This window comes from Mauremys reevesii, linkage group 8 (genome assembly GCF_016161935.1).
Source record: "Mauremys reevesii isolate NIE-2019 linkage group 8, ASM1616193v1, whole genome shotgun sequence".
Lineage (NCBI taxonomy): Eukaryota > Metazoa > Chordata > Testudines > Geoemydidae > Mauremys > Mauremys reevesii.
Window position 1 is genome coordinate 82789527 of NC_052630.1, and position 16010 is coordinate 82805536.

Here is a 16010-nt window from a genome sequence, read left to right on the forward strand (position 1 = left end):
AGGATGCAACTTTTCAACCACCAATACCTATCAAAATTTCTATAAAAGACAACATTTATATATTTTCTATAAATCTTACCACCATAATCCTATTGGAGTGTAATTGCTGTGGCTAATATTCTTACCCTTTTATAAAAATGCTCCACATAAACATGGCACTGAGTTGTTAAGATAATACATGATCATGCTGTGAGAGGGTAATACCTATACAATAGCCCTTTCCAATACCATAAATCTCTTTATTAGACAACAACCTATTACAGCAGATCTACTTAACTGTTTCCCTACTTAGAGGGCCATTTGGTGTTACAATAACAAGCTGACTTTTCACATTAGCAAGGATTAGCCAGTATAAATAATAAATCGGCACTGAGATGGTGCCCTGTTAGACATAGTAAACCTTTTCTAGGTGTTTAAAATGATAGTCCAAAATGCAACAAGACAACTGCATTCCGCTGCACATATATGTTTTAAGTTTTACAGCTCTGTAATAAACTGATGGAAAATCAACTCTCAAACCAATTTTCTTGGAGGATTTATTACAAGGGAACATGTTATTGAGTGCTGTTTCTGTTTTATGGAATGTGCAACTATGCATAATGCTTTATTTCATAACAGTATAATAGCAAATAGCTTGCAAACTTACTGAAATATTTTAAATGAAAAATGACTGCCACCATTTTTCAGAGCTAAATAGTGCAGAATTTATTTAAATGCTTCTTGCTCAGCAAGCAAAACTATCTTAAAAATGAATTGTTTTCTTCACTAAACAAGGTCTTAACTTTTTTAAAGGATCATCATTTCAATGCCCAGAAATTTACAATGAAAATTCTCAAACCTGTAGCAACTGATCTTTTCATTCATTGTTTCAAATGAAAGCATTTCTGCTTCTTAAAGGTAGTGTTTTTTATTTATTTACAAATAATCTTATAATTCAGTATTCTTCTGCGTGCATTATTTTTTAACACAGCAGTTTTCTAAAAATCTTAATGCTGGATTGATTCTTAACCGCTAGTTGTCCTGTTTAAATACTAATGCACTAATTTGTCAACTATATAATTATGAAATTGATTAGCATTACAGGTTATTTCATAAAAGCATGAAAATTAAAAGAAACTTGCATCTCTAAATAGGCCAATTGTAATTAATATTTAAATGGAAAAGACCTAATGCTTTCTGCTTAGATTCTATGCAGGCACTTTCATATGTCCTCAAAGTACTATGTTGTCTATCTGATTTCCGCAGGACATTTGTTAAAAGAGGAGACAGTTTATGCAACCAATGAATTTGCTGTATTTTGCTTCCCAGAGCTTTTTTTGTAACCATCATAAATGGAATAAAAATATCAATTTGACGTGCAAGAAAATTATTTCCTTCAATTCTTTTTTCATTTCCAGTAACGAAATAAAGGGACTTCTCTTAAGTCCAAAACAATTATAGTGTAAGTGTTGCCTTCTTGACTTTTTATATCTTTGCCCATTGTCATCTCTGTTAGTGATGGAAAATCCTTTAAACAAGCTTTCTTTCTGCACTGCATGAGTATGACAGAGTATTCAATTAAATGAAATTGTATTTACTGGAAACATTTCAGCTCTCAATGCCTTGATTATGTTGATTATCTCATATACAAGCTCCCTCTGCAGGTAATAAGAAGGGTTAGCAAAAATATATGAAAAACATGGGCAGTAGCCAGAAAAGAACCCTGATAATTGGTCACCAATTCCCCCAAGATATCCTTTTCCTATCAGTTATCTGATACAAACAGCTACTGGAGAAGCCACCCTTAAAATATTTTTGCTGGCTCTATAGGACTATTATTGCCCTTCAGAATTAGTTATGTGTACAGCTTTAGTCCTTAATATTCAAGATACACAGACTTCTTTTTCAAAGTCTTTTTCAAATGTTTTCAGAGGAAGGAAAAACACTGTTCTGTTTACACAAAACTAACCTGAAATGACAGACCACCCAAAACAAGACAACACATCCGCCCTGTCTGGTGTATCTCCCTTACTTAAAAACAAACAAACAGCAGCATTATGGCTGTATTTACTGCTGCAGATAAGACCCTATGCCACTTTCAGATTAATATCTCCACAAAGTTTAGAATCAATTAGGGTGAACACAGATATGTTAAGTTCTATTCAACCATTTAAAAATTAAGTCTATAGTAATCTGTACAATATTTATGGAAGCAATCATCTTGTTTTTATAACTAGTTTTCATTCAACTGAAGGAAGATTGCTTTTTATTAGCCTTCCAATCAGCATTTTCCCTGCTTGAAATGTCTTTATTTATTCTTAACATATGTAACATGAACTTTAATAAAAAAAATTTCAACATAAACGGGAAAAAATCCTCAATAACTGGAACTATAAATATTAAGCAGATCAAAATTAAGCAATTGTCCTGTCTAACCATACTCAGTCTCAAACAACTAGAAAGACCTAAGTGTGGTGGCAACGTTAATGCCGTTTCTAACATGGAACGAAAGAATTAGAGAGTGAGTAAGGCTATCTTTCTTTTCAGGACCAAATCCTCTAAGTAGTGACATTTCAGGAGGACTACTCGTCCTGTAAGATGAGGGATTTGGCCCTACATGGACTGTTCTCGCTGAAAAAATAAACATAATACCTAGCTCTTACAAAGCACTCCTTAATAGTAGATCTTGAAGCACTTCACAACCTTTAATGCAGTGCTTCTCAAAGTCAGACCGCCGCTTGTTCAGGGAAAGCCCCTGGTGGTCAGGGTCAGTTTGTTTACCTGCCATGTCCGCAGGTTCAGCCGATCACGGCTTCCACTGGCTGCGGTTCTCCACTCTAGACCAATGGGGGCTGCAGGAAAGCAGCGCAGGCCGAGGGATGTGCTGGCCGCCCTTCCCGCAGCCCCCATTGGCCTGGAGCGGCGAACTGCAGCCAGTGGGAGCCGTGATCAGCGGAACCTGCGGTCGCAGCAGGTAAACAAACCAGCCCGGACCACCAGGGGCTTTCCCTGAACAAGCGTCAGACCGGCTTTGAGAAGCACGGCTTTAATATATTTATCCTCACTTCTCGCCTGTGAGGTAAGGCAATGCTATTACCTTCATTTTTACAGGTGGGGCACAGAGGGGGCTAAGTGACTTTCCCATCTGTCCATGGTCACACAGAAAATCTACGGTCGAGCAAGGAAGTAAAACCAGGCCCCTCTGTAAGTCGCAGGCTAGTGCACTAACCAGTGGACCATCTTCCACTCTAGAAACTAAACCGGGGTAGGCAACATATGGCCCGCGTGCCAAAGGAGGCATGCGAACTGATTTTCAGTGGCATTCTCAGTGCCCAGGGGCTATGCATTTTAATTTAATTTAAAATGAAGCTTCTTAAACATTTTTAAAACCTTATTTACTTTACATACAACAATAGTTCAGTTATAGACTTATAGAAAGAGATCTTCTAAAAACGTTAACATGTATTACCGGCACGCGAAACCTTAAACTAGAGTGAATAAATGAAGACTCGGCACACCACTTTTGAAAGGTTGCCGACCCCTGAACTAAACTAAAACTATAGCTTGCATTGCTTTCAACATCAATTCACATTAAAAACCAGATGAAATAATCTGAGAGAATCTCTATATTTGATGACATTCTAGTAAGGGCATAGTGGTTAACCAGGACAAAAAACAGGGCAAATTTTGGACACACACGTCTGGACAATGGCTGGCACATGTTGAGCTCTCTCCTGCTGCAGGGACGTTTTTAGTGGATGAATCCATAACCTGTCATTATCAGGTACTAGTATGTAACTCCTAAAATGGAGAAAGTAGAGCAAACGGAGTGAGCGGGGGGGGCAGCATCTCAGCGGAATGAGGATCTATGGCAAGTATTCTACAAGATTATGGTTTGTAAAGGGGGGAAAAATATTTTGTTTTTCTCTCTCAAAGTTCTCTCTTTCAAACGCCTGTGAGTAGAGGCAGGTTTTTTGTCCTGTCCCCCGAATCCCTTCCTGTATCATCTATAATATACTGTTTATTTTATCCCCTCCCTTTTCTCAACTTAGACGCCTTGGCCATTAATACACCAGTACATTAATACTCCTCTCACTTACACTAGGTTTACATTAGTATAGCTCCAATGATTTCAGTATAAATGCACTTACCCAAGATATTTGCCAGTATAAATGAGAGGACAATCAGGCCGTGCCAATCCACCTATAAGGAATACTTCAGCTACACTGAAATCAGTCACATCAATAGACCTAAACTTCGATCTTCTGACATCTAAATGTAAAACCTACCAAACAAAATACTGAGAACAGATCTTTTAGGAGCCGTATTATTTCTTCAGACCAAAGAGCTGTGTCATCTCTTGTGTTCTGAACGCAAACCTTTTTATTCAATGAGTTCAAACAGAAAAAGTTGCCAAAGTTACAACACAGTACAAATGGGTAAAACAATGGCTGAGTCAGTTTAACATGATCATGTTCTGTCATGTAACCTGGAGTCATGAGCTTGCCAAAGAAATTAGACCTATCATCTTCTGAAATTCAAAATCAACAATGGAAATAGTTACTACATTTTTTAAAATGCATTTGATTCAGAACTGACATTGCCCACTGACCTCTCCTCAGTGGTTAGTTATGCCATACTACAATATATATTTATGGCAGCTGAAGAAAGAAAAAGGATGGTAGGAAAGGTATCATATTGCAATCAGTGCTTGGATGGTAAGACCGTCCATGCACACCAAATCCCATCAACTACAAAGCAAGTATTAGAGTCTCAAACAAGGTCAGTCATCCCCTCCCCCAGCTGCCAGGAACAATTTTTGACAGTAACGGATGTTAGATTATTCCGTCGTCTGGATTCAAAACAATAACCAGTTTGAGGTGTTGACTGATATGAAAATACCAACAGAGGACACAAAGAAAGGAAGAAACCCATCTAAATTAGAGTGAATATTCTATCACATCTAGAAGCAACCAAATAAATATACAAGTAACATAGTTTAAAAGCACAGCTCACACACAGTGAGTTACTTTACTCTGTACTACAATACAAGAAAAAGAGTTAAAAATATATCCATAAATAAATATCTAATTTTTATCAAAAATCTGTGTAGCTTTTGATGATGAATAACATTAAAATAACCTTTTCTTCAAAAACCACCACCACCACCAGATAAAAGAACACCTTTCCTTATTTCTCTTCATTATGAAGAATGATGTAATACAATCCCTTACTAAATTCAGTATCAAAATATTAAACATCTTTTACTTTGTACTGCATTAGAAGTTAGCATCTAAAATCTAGTCCTTGTAACAGAAAAATTCCTAAGACAACTACTGTTTTGGCTTGTACTTTGGCTAAGCATTTGTAGCTAATCAGGACAAGTCAATGCAAATTAAAATGCAAAATTAAAAAAAAAAATACTGTAAACAGTGTAAAGTCCTCTCTTCCCTCCCCCACCTCCACCCCGTTCCCTGCAACTCTGCCTCCATTCTCTTCCAACAAGACAACTTGGGCACAACAAAGATCTGTGGGCAATTATGCCATACTACATTATATATTTATGGCAACTGAAAAAAGAAAAAAAGATGGTAGTAAAGATCTGTTTTAAAACTGCTTTTAAAATAAAAGGATATTCTTTTCAGAGGGGTTTAATGCACCAAGGAACCTAACAGAGACAGACTTAGATTCTGTCATGTTTACGCTATAAAATGGAAGCAAGCACTCGGATGAAAAACTGCACCACTGCATTACTTTGAAAGGAACACAAAATATTTTAAACTTCACACCACTAAAGAGGCCCCTGGAAAAAGTCTATTGGTTTTAAATAGAGTTCTTTGAAGGTAACTGCTTTCAGCATTGAAATACGGAGTTGAGTTCCCTTCGTGTGAATTTTAATATTTATAACGTATTCCTCACAGATTAGAAAAATCAATGACAAGGCCAAGAGATACCCCATTTTCCTCAATACACATTCCCTTGTCACACCGTAATTAATACTGTTCTCTGTAGAGGGAGACATTACATCCTGGTTAAAACAGACCTAAATTTTACCCTAAGGCAGAAAGTCTGATTAAAACATCTCTATTCATAGTGACATTTGTCCTCTCTTTTTAACCACTTTCCTCAGAAATTCCAGTAAACTGACTTTATTACCTACAAATGGTCCACTGGTTTTAACTTGTCATGTTGCCCATCCTTGTAGCAGTCAGTTTTGGTAACTGAATGAAGCAAGAGCAGAGTCCAGCAGGTGCCTGGTTAAATACTAGGAGGTCTAGACCACAAAAGATATTTTACAGATACAAAAATTCCAGTTCATGGTTTACATATAAGGACTACGGATAAAATGCTAATATCAATATTAAATACTCCACAAAAAATGGTTTATATTAAGAAGTAACAATGGCTTTTTTACTCTGGAGGTGATGAGCAAGGACTTTTTACATACAGACAAGAATATGGACACTGTTGGGGCCACTCTGAAATTAAAATTTTATCTCTTGCCTTTTAGTCTGAAATGTCTGCTATTGTATTTACAGACAACAAGCTAGACAGGAGAAATAACTAGTTGTGATCACTTATCTAAAATAGTACTATTTCTTTTAGAGGAGAGTATTAGTCCCTCTATTTTGTAAAGTTATTGTTAGACTTTCGACTTATCTGCAAATGCTATTGTAGGAATAAAAATAGAAATGCTTACATGTTACAAAAAAAAACAAAACAGCCAAATAACGAATATGATGTGTAGTCAACATTCTTACTGTACATGAAATATGGTAACATTTTATAATATTAAGCAATTTAGACACTGCTGGCAAATTCCTACTAACCAAGTTAATCTCATTTCTGGTGCTTTTCAGTGTAAATTGATTTCCCCACCCCACCCCATCCCCCTTAGCTGCTCTGGTAATTGAACAAATTCATACTACTGTGATGGGATTTTACTTACCAGCAAATAACATGTAAAATCTTCTAAAAAGATGAAGTATATTACTTCATAAAACTGCAATTTTGTTGTAATTAAATAAATTGTATTTAAGCTTGCTTTGTGCCACAAAAGCAATCAATAGCATTTTGCAGTAGGCTGCACTTTACCTGCAGGTGTTAAGCATTGTGTTTGCTTCAGTCAGTCTGCAATGCTCTTGATTATTATGCCTTTCTAAATAATTTTTGGTAAATAACAGGCTTGTGTAAGTTGAATCAAACAAGAAAGAAATCATGACACATGCAAATTATATATTTCTTCAAAGTCCCATAAAATACTCAATTTAAGATAATGACCCATAACCTGGACTATGCTATAATTCAGAATCTGATCAAGGGCCCTTTTCTTAAGAACTGGTTTTAAATTATCAGTTTGTATCGTAAGAGGGTTGAATTGATTGTACTACTCATTACGCAATGCATTTTTACAACTTAAATCACTAGCGAGTAAGCAGCATACACTCCTCAACCCCAAAATGTTGGAACCTGTATTTCGCACACTGACAGGTGAAAAAGTTGAGCTTCAAGAAAATATGGTTATTGAGCAGGGCTTTAAGAGTGACAACTTTCAATTAATCTTTTTACTGGACACAGCTCAGATTGAAATAAGTGTGTTCATTAAGTAAAGATTTAATGCACTTCTTCCTATAGATGTATTCAAATAATACCACAAACTTACCTATCCCTACAGAATCACCTACTACTCTTATTTTAAGAACTGTTGAAAAGCAAATGAACGTATCTTTGAAATCTATTTAAATATTAAACGGCATTGTTAAAAATACTGAGAATGGCCTTTATATAGCTTTTTGCTTTTCCAGTTATCTTGACATCCACTTGCAATAGAGTGATTGTTTAAATCTTTTAGTTTTTTCAAACTCTAAGATTTGAAAAACAAAAATAAAAGGCAGAATTAAGTTTAAAGCGGCACCTAAATACTTAAGAAGTAGAATATTTCAAGCTGCCTTTTCACATCACAAATGTATCAATCCTATAAAATGCTAAAAAAAAATTCTGTTGAACATGACATATCTAAGTAACATGATTGATTATAATTTCACTAAAGTTTGCTATAAAGTATGCTGCTTTATAACTGACTGCCTGTCTACCTGTGCATGAATCTGATTTCAATTATCCACCAGACATAGTTTAACTTCTTCTCTTGCACTTCACCTGGTAAGATCATTAATAGCTACTTCAAGTTCTTGTTTTATCTGTCATCCTCATGTACTTCCCAATGGAAAATATGATGGCTCAGGAAAATGTATTGCAATTATTTAAAATTTAAAAGAATTGTCTAGGGATTAGTGTAGTTCCTCGTAAAGATAATTTTACCAATAAATTCAGCAAAAGCTGTTTAGAAGAAATATACAAAAATGTTCAATATAAAAGTCAACACACTACATGGAAGTGGTGTGAGCAAAGCTACCAAGTACCAGTGCATCAGATAAACTTTTTAGGCCAAATTTTCAAAAAAAAAATTGATCATCTTTTATGCTTCAGTCTCTGATTTTTCCTAATTATGTAATTTTCCCTATACTGGATGCACACAGTTAATAGCGAGACTTGCTTAAATAAAAATGTTTTTCCAACTTGAATTTAGACAAAATTTGCTGCAAATAGGTCCCTGTTTTTCTAAAAGTGAAATTACAACCTGCCAGATTACAATGTATTTACCAAACGGTACAGTACATTAATTTGATTACGCTACTAAAAAGATATAACCTTATTCAAACAGAAATACACTTTGAACTATCACATTTTTCAGAAACAAAATCCCATGTTTAGTATGTATCATTAAAAAACAAATATAGCACAAACTTTTAAACTATTGCCACCTTGATTATTTTAATTTCAATAAAGTATTTTCTTACCCAAGCTAAGAAATATCCTCTGAATATCCCAATTCCTGATTTAACGCATTAAAAGCTATAAAAAAGATAAATAAAACATGGAGAAAGCTTCTGAAGTGATCAAATAAGGACTAACTACTAAACAAACTTTGTTTTTTAAAGCTCTCCTCTTGCTCATTGTAAGGAAGGAAACACCCAGAAGCCTGGTGTTAATGTCTCTGCTGATTGTGAAAATTGCTGCAATAAAAACTCCAACTGCTTGTCTTAAATTAAGACTTGCAAGACTACATGTAAGATCTGTATCTTTCCATTAGTTTTTATAACATTTGGAAGTTTGGTTGCTCACTTTGATGTTGGTCTATTAATGAGCAGGGAGAGCTAGAAGCCCCCCCAAAAAAATCTTTATTGGCCATTCTCAAGTCAAAACCTGAAGTAATTGGTTTGTTCTACCCCACATGATTCAATATCCTGATTTCCCCAACCACCAGCTATATGAATGTCTATGTTCCTTTTCTGTTGCCAACACACAGAAACCCACAGTGATTGAAAATGGCAGCTGAAGTGCTGCTGTTGCACATTAATTTTTCTCTAAGTGGTCCAATTTTGTCATCTGAATGTTGAAAATCTTTCTTCCACTGCATTTTATATCTTTAGAGATTTGTCAAATTTGGGATCACCATCACATAAACTGAAGTGCAACATTTTCAAGACAATTTTTAGATTATCCCTAATAGCGCTAAAGATAATGCACTTTCTTTATAGCGCTTTGCATTCAAAGCAGACTAGTTAACAGCAACTTAAGTGCAATAATGGCAATCACATCAATATGTTCCTTTTATACCACCAAAAGGTACACTTTAGACAGACAGCTGAAGGCATTAGGCAAATAAACTGCTGAAAATTATCTCAAAGTAATGACACAATTTTAGGACCACTAAAACGCATCTATCTACAAAATACCGAAATGTTGTCCATTTAAGGGTAATATAAATCTAAATAAACTATGTAATTAACTACAGTTTTCTTCAAGACTCGTATACCATGCAACTCAGTTTCTTTATTAAATGAAAGTAAAAGGAACTCTTCTGAACATTAGTAAAGATACCTCTTACAATAAAGGCATGTCATATTCATATTCCTTACACTACAATGTGTAAAGAACCCATGAACCTACAAAGCATTCAAAACCACTTTTAAAAAAACCCCAAACATAAAAAATAGATTATATTTTATTCAGTTTAAGAGGTCTAGGAGATGCAAAGTTATTTTTTGCCAAAGATAAGAGAGAGACCAGAATGCAGTCCCCAAGACCCATCGACTCTCTGGAAAAGGGCCCACCTTACTGAAGGATAACTGCATTTTGCTTGGCTCTTGGTTTGCCAGATTATGAATATTGATTTTTAAGACAATGAAAGAGTAGACTGAGACACTGCTCTTTGCAAACACAGGAAAACCTAATGAATCAAAAATTGTGTAAATTGAGGTATGTAAACCAATTTAAAACATAATGATAAATATTCTACTATGAGACCGACACAGGCCTTGCCACACCTCCTTAAGAATATGTACTACACCATTAACCGCAAAATATAATACTTTGCTCTTAGTATCCCATATTTAACCCATTAAATCAGATTACAAAAAGTTATTATTTTTCACATTAGAAATGTATTTATAATAACAATGAAATTGAAGTATGTGGTAACACTTTTTTTAAACTACATCTGAAAGCTTGTCTATTATCCTAGCCTACATATTAAGAAGAAAAGTATGTTTACTTCAAAGGTTTGGAATTGAGTAGTCTTTTATTTCAAGATTTCATTTTTCTCTGAAGTAATTAGAAGTTCTTTCCTATTCAGACCCCCTAATGCCATAATGTATAGGCCATACCCAAAGCATGAGTCCAGTAGAAAAGGCTTTTTAAATCCCACTAACAGACAGAAGACACCAGAAGCAATGTCACTGTGGCTGTCATAAAAGGTCACTCTTTTTCTTGAACAAACCATTAACCAATAGAAAATAATTGTCTGACGTTTGCAAGGGCTCTGCTGCCGACAGACAATGTTTTTCATTCACATAATTACAAAACAGCAAAAGTTCAGAAACATAACCCAAATCCACCCCCCCATTTTATCCCTTTACAATTCCCACTGCCCTTTGGGCCTCTGCTTGGAAGCAAATGGAAGACAAGCTGAAATTTTCTCAATTGAGCTGGAACTAAGAAACCTTTGATATGCTAATAGCCCCCTTCAAACGGTAAGAATTCACACTTGCATTAATTCAAACAATTTGTGCAGAATGATGTGAAATGGCACCTCTTTTAGTGACAAGCAACAAAAGGAGGGAATCAGAGTGTCTGAAGAAACCAAACAACGGAACATTTGTTCTGCAGAATTCTTCGTGTGCGCAAGAACATTTCTATGCAAAGAAAAACATACACCTGAACACCACATCTTTACTTTTCTTACAAATCAACTATGTCCAAACCCCACCAGCACTAATTTAGATTTATAACCTGATACTATTTTTGCTAAACCCAGATACAGTAAAAGGTGCCCGTGACACACGTACTTTGTTTTCTGTCTCCAGATGGCCCCAGCTTTCCACATCTGAAACTAAAAAAACCCTCCATCTTCCACAACTGGGAAGGATTATCATTTTTAGCTGGAAGCCTCTTTCCCTGTGCACTCGCGGCTGGGCGGACTGGCTCTTCATGAAGCTGATTTAGTTAAAATAAATCTGCAACAGGTAATTATTTACTAAACGGATGCAACTTTCTTCATTGCGCAACTTGAGTTCGCCAGAGAACAGACTTGGTGGGGCCTGCTCTATACACACACACAGACAAATGAATGAACTACCCACGTCAAGATATTACTCCTCTGAACCCAAGGAGGGAGGGGAGAGAAGGAGACTTTCTGGCTCAATATACAGGAAAGAATGTTGGATCAGACCAAAGAGGGGAGCAAGGGCTGCCTTGCTCCGGTAACGGGAACCATATGGCTCCTGCTGTTAGTTAGAGCCTTGCAGGCTCCTTTGGAAGAGCCGCTCAGCCTGGTCCCTTTTCAGGGGTGCCTGGCAGGAGACAGCCTTCCCCAGCTCGGACACCAGAGCCTCGCTGGGGGGAAGGTGAGGGCTGTGGGAGGAGGTCGAGGATCCCCCCGGGGTGACTTGTTTCATTGCAAGGGGGAGCTGCAGCCTCCTCCGGCTCTGCCTTCGCAGGGGCCAAGGCTCCGCTTGGACCCCGGGCTACCAAGTCAGACAGGCCGATGCACCGCCCCCACCTCGCCAGTAAGAGTCGGAGGGCGAGAGGCCGGCAGCTGCCCACGGCCCTGCTCTCCCACCGCGGCCCGGAGCCCCCTTTGGGCAGGAAAGCGCAGCCCGCCCCGCGGTCCCGCTCCACCAGTCCGGCTGCCCAGGAGCCTACAGCACCGGCTCCCCTCTCCCCAGGGAGCCCAGAGGCTGTGGCCGCTCCGGGACCCCACGCCGCCCCCACCCTGCTTCCCCAGGGCGCCCACCCCTGCAAGAAGCCGGCCCGCCGCCCCTGGAGCCTGCCTCTAATTGCTGCCATGATCGGCCACCCTAGTTCACCTCTGGCTCCATTTTCATGTCACCGGCTCCTTTCTGGGGCTGCCCGGGAAGCCCCTGGCGGGGGATTAACCAGCCCCCGGGGCTCTGCCTGCCCAAGAGGCAGCAAGCCACGCTCCTGCCGCCGGCCCTCGCGCCCTGCCTCCCCTGCCCAGTCTCCTTCCCCTCCACCCACCCCCCCGGTGGCAGCTGCCCCCTCGGCTCGGCCGGTCTGCGCCCCCCCCCCCAGCACTTTGATTTAACCGGCGCGGACTATTAGTAAATGGTGATGGCGTGAAAAAAAACCCAGGCTGCATGGGGTGGGGGGGCCTATTCCTCTCTTCGCCGCCGCCACCAATTTACTGTGGTTCACTGGGAACGGGGGACACCCCAAGGGAGAAGGGGGGCGGCCTTGGGTTCAGCAAACAAGCCAACCCCCCTCCCCAGTCTTTTTTTTTTTTTTTTTTGCAAACGGCTCAAGAGGGAAGCGACGCAAGTAGCAAACAGGTCCTGGGAACAGCAGCAGCAGCAGCAGATTGTTACCCTGAGCTCGTCTTACCTCGCGCCGTGGAACCGGAGCCGGGCCAGGTTCTCTCTCTCCAACTCGGATGCCCCAGAGAAGTGCGCCGGGCGAGCCCCCTCTGAACGCCAGGGGCAGCGGCGTGAGTTCAGGAGGCACCACAGCAACAGCAGGCGCAACGGGGACCGGGGCAGGAGAAAAGCTGGGCTGGGTAGGGAGAGAGGGAGGCAGCGGGCTCTGCAGCTCGCTGCCGAGCTGGGACAACACGCGCAAGGCGGCTTCTCCTCCTCCGAGCGGCCGGCCGGTCGGTGGGCTGCCTTCGCTAGGGCTAAGTCAACATTTTCCGGCAGTTTCCAACACCCCGCTCGGCAGGAAAGGTCTAAAATAGCCAGGCTCCCCGACCACAAAATAAATCAATAAATAACAGCAATCAATCAAAGGGGTGGCCCCCGGTGCAAAGCCCAGTGTCTGTGACCAGCCTTGGGAGTCCTTTTCTCCGCAGCGATCACGAGAAGGGGAATAAAGGCGATGCCAGCAGCAGGTCAGGAGCAGCGGGGCGACCCACTCAAATTTGGCAGAGCAAAGCCCCCTCCCTTCTCCGTGTCTCTCTCGTTCGCATCGACCTCATTTACATCTCCCTGGATGACATTCTGGCCTCTGGCATGATACGGCTCCAGCCCCTCCTCGGATTTCTCGTCTTCCTCTCGCCGCTGCTGCCCCGTGAACGGCTGGAGCCCAGGAACCAAGCGCGGAGCTAGTAACACACACACACCAAGGGGGGGCAACGCAACACACGCACACAATCCCAGTGAATTGTATTGCAAGCTCCTTTTCGCTCATGCACCTCTGTGTGTGTGACTGGGGACTGCTAAATCCTGACACAGACTCTCCACTGGCTCTGAACTGGAGTCACCTCCAGCCTCCTCCTCCTCCAATCTCCACCCCCCTCTCTCTACTCCCCACCCCTGGGCTCAGCTAATCATATAAACATTATCGCGTATAGTACCGGCAGCAAAGGACAGAATCTCTCCCGCCTGCCTCTCGCCCCCCTCCCCCCCAGCTGGGGGCTCAGGCAAAGGAAAGCAGATTAGAGGCAGCTAAATACAAAACGTGAAGCAGATAATCTATGGCGCTATATGCCACCACTGGCCATTTTCCACTCCATTTGAGCGGCTGGCTGCTGCTGCTCCTGCAGCCGCCGCTGCCCTGCTTGGAGGGGGGCTGGAGAAAGGGGGCGCTTGGCTTGAGCTGTTTTGGCAGCCGCCGCAGCAGCGCTAGCCGCTCTCAGCCAATGGAGCTGCTGCAAGGTTTGTCCCGGGCAGGCTGCAAAGGGCCCGCGCCGCCGACAGCGAAGCGAACGATGCTGGGTCTCCCTGGCTGGCTCGCTCTGTCTGCCCGGCTCCCCTTCGGCCTCTCCTCCGACGCCCTTCCCCGGGGGCTTCTCTCGAGCCGAGCGTGACGCTGCGGACAAGCAGGCGTCCCCGCGGCACTTTCTCTCCTCGACTCCAGCGTGCAGGGCTGGACGTTTCCCAGTGCACGTTTGCAAAGGGGCAGGAGCCAGCGTCAGGCCCCTGAAACTTTAGCGCGAGTCCTTCCTCCTTTGTGTGCGAGCTGCCTGCAGTGGCTCTGGCGCACGCCGAGCGCGCTGGCAAGCCAAGAAGGGCACCTGAGGGGGAGGGCTGCCCTTTGAAGGCGTGAGACTTCAGGGGACACTTAGCACGTTCTTCTCGCACCGAGAAGTTAAAGTGCAAGCCCCTGAGAGTGCACACTTTACCTGAGTAAAAACGGCCCTAACTGTTCGTGTACATGCCCATAAGTCAGCAGACCGTGAGTCTGTGGAGCACGCTACCATCTCTGAGCAAAAATAAGCAAAGGAAGGAAAATGAGTCTAAGGCTCCCAAATGCATTCAGGATTTTCTAGGTCTGTTTCCTTCATTTCCTTGCATTGAAATTACTTTGCTCTTGTCCAGTGAACACATTTCCTTACGCCTCTTATTCATTACCCCTGTCAGCAATCAGAGACAGCAATCCAAAGGAAGGAGCTACATTAAAGAATGCATGTCAGGCCAGGATAAATAATACTTGAACACAATTTCAAGAAAGATATTAAGCTGAACCAATCATGTGCGTATATGTACAAATACAGTCCAGTAATCCTGTTGCTTTTTTTCAATAATATCCTGTCAACGCTCCAGAAATGTTTTCTTAAGTTGCAAATACTGAAGAAATGTTCTATTGTTTCTAAAATGTGGAAATTTAAAATATTCGAAAGCCCCACTTCAGCAAGAAGCAACTTGGCATTGGGAAGTGTTTGTTTATATAAAGACATGGAGGGACAGTAGACAAAACCCTGGGAAATGATAACACAAATCAAGAACATTGTGCAATTTAATGCTCACTTTTGTGCTGTCTCAGAACAGCTAAAGAACTGCTCTGAATTAATACCAGGCTGCCATAGGGGGACAAACATCCATCCAAGGATCAATTTAGCACAAGTGGATACAGACTAACAAGGCTAGCCCTCTGATACTTAGCACAAGTGTGACCCAATCACTTTCCTTTCTACTGGTGGCCTTGCCTCCTTTTTCTTGCAGCAAAGTGGTGTAAAAGCTCTCTTGGCTCTACGCTACTGCAGGATTACCTTGGTGCTCTAGGGATTGTCCCAGTGCCAGTCACGATGACTTTAGGTCCAAAATATGCTGGCAGTTCAGGTCAAAACAACCACATCACACCAGAAAATCTGGGTCATTATCTCTATATTCAGTAACACTTTATATATCAACTTGTTAGCATGTTACTTTTTATTCAACTATGTAAGCTTCTGTTGTGATAACAGTCTTTGATATCTCTACATAAAAATGCAATAGTATTTTTTTAAATATTTTTAATATGAATTAAGAGAAGCAGATGTGCTTAAAGGTCACCTCAATTAAAAAAAACAGAGGCCAGATTCCAGTCCATGTTTTTCCTACTATTTTTTTTTCAGTTTTAATGTGAGCATTTTACAGCCCTTTGTGTACAGTCAGTTTAACTCTTTCCCATATAATAGGGAAAAGTTTCTTTCTTGCTGAAAAAAATTAAACCTTTATAAATAATTTCAGGGAACC

General features: G+C 40.8%; 1 protein-coding gene across 21 annotated transcripts in view; it reads right to left on the minus strand.

Annotated features, from left to right (window-relative positions):
• The window catches only part of ADGRL2 (adhesion G protein-coupled receptor L2), a 194471-nt gene extending 179951 nt beyond the window's left edge, over positions 1-14520 (minus strand). For 9 of the 21 annotated variants that reach the window (XM_039484174.1, XM_039484168.1, XM_039484171.1 and 6 more), the window contains exon 1: positions 12943-14517. The gene's annotated coding sequence lies outside the window, so the exon portion shown is untranslated. Of the gene's footprint in view, positions 1-12942 lie in introns of all 21 variants that reach the window. The other 12 variants (XM_039484177.1, XM_039484179.1, XM_039484176.1 and 9 more) reach the window with 3 other exon arrangements.
• Between the last annotated feature and the right edge of the window lie 1490 nt (positions 14521-16010).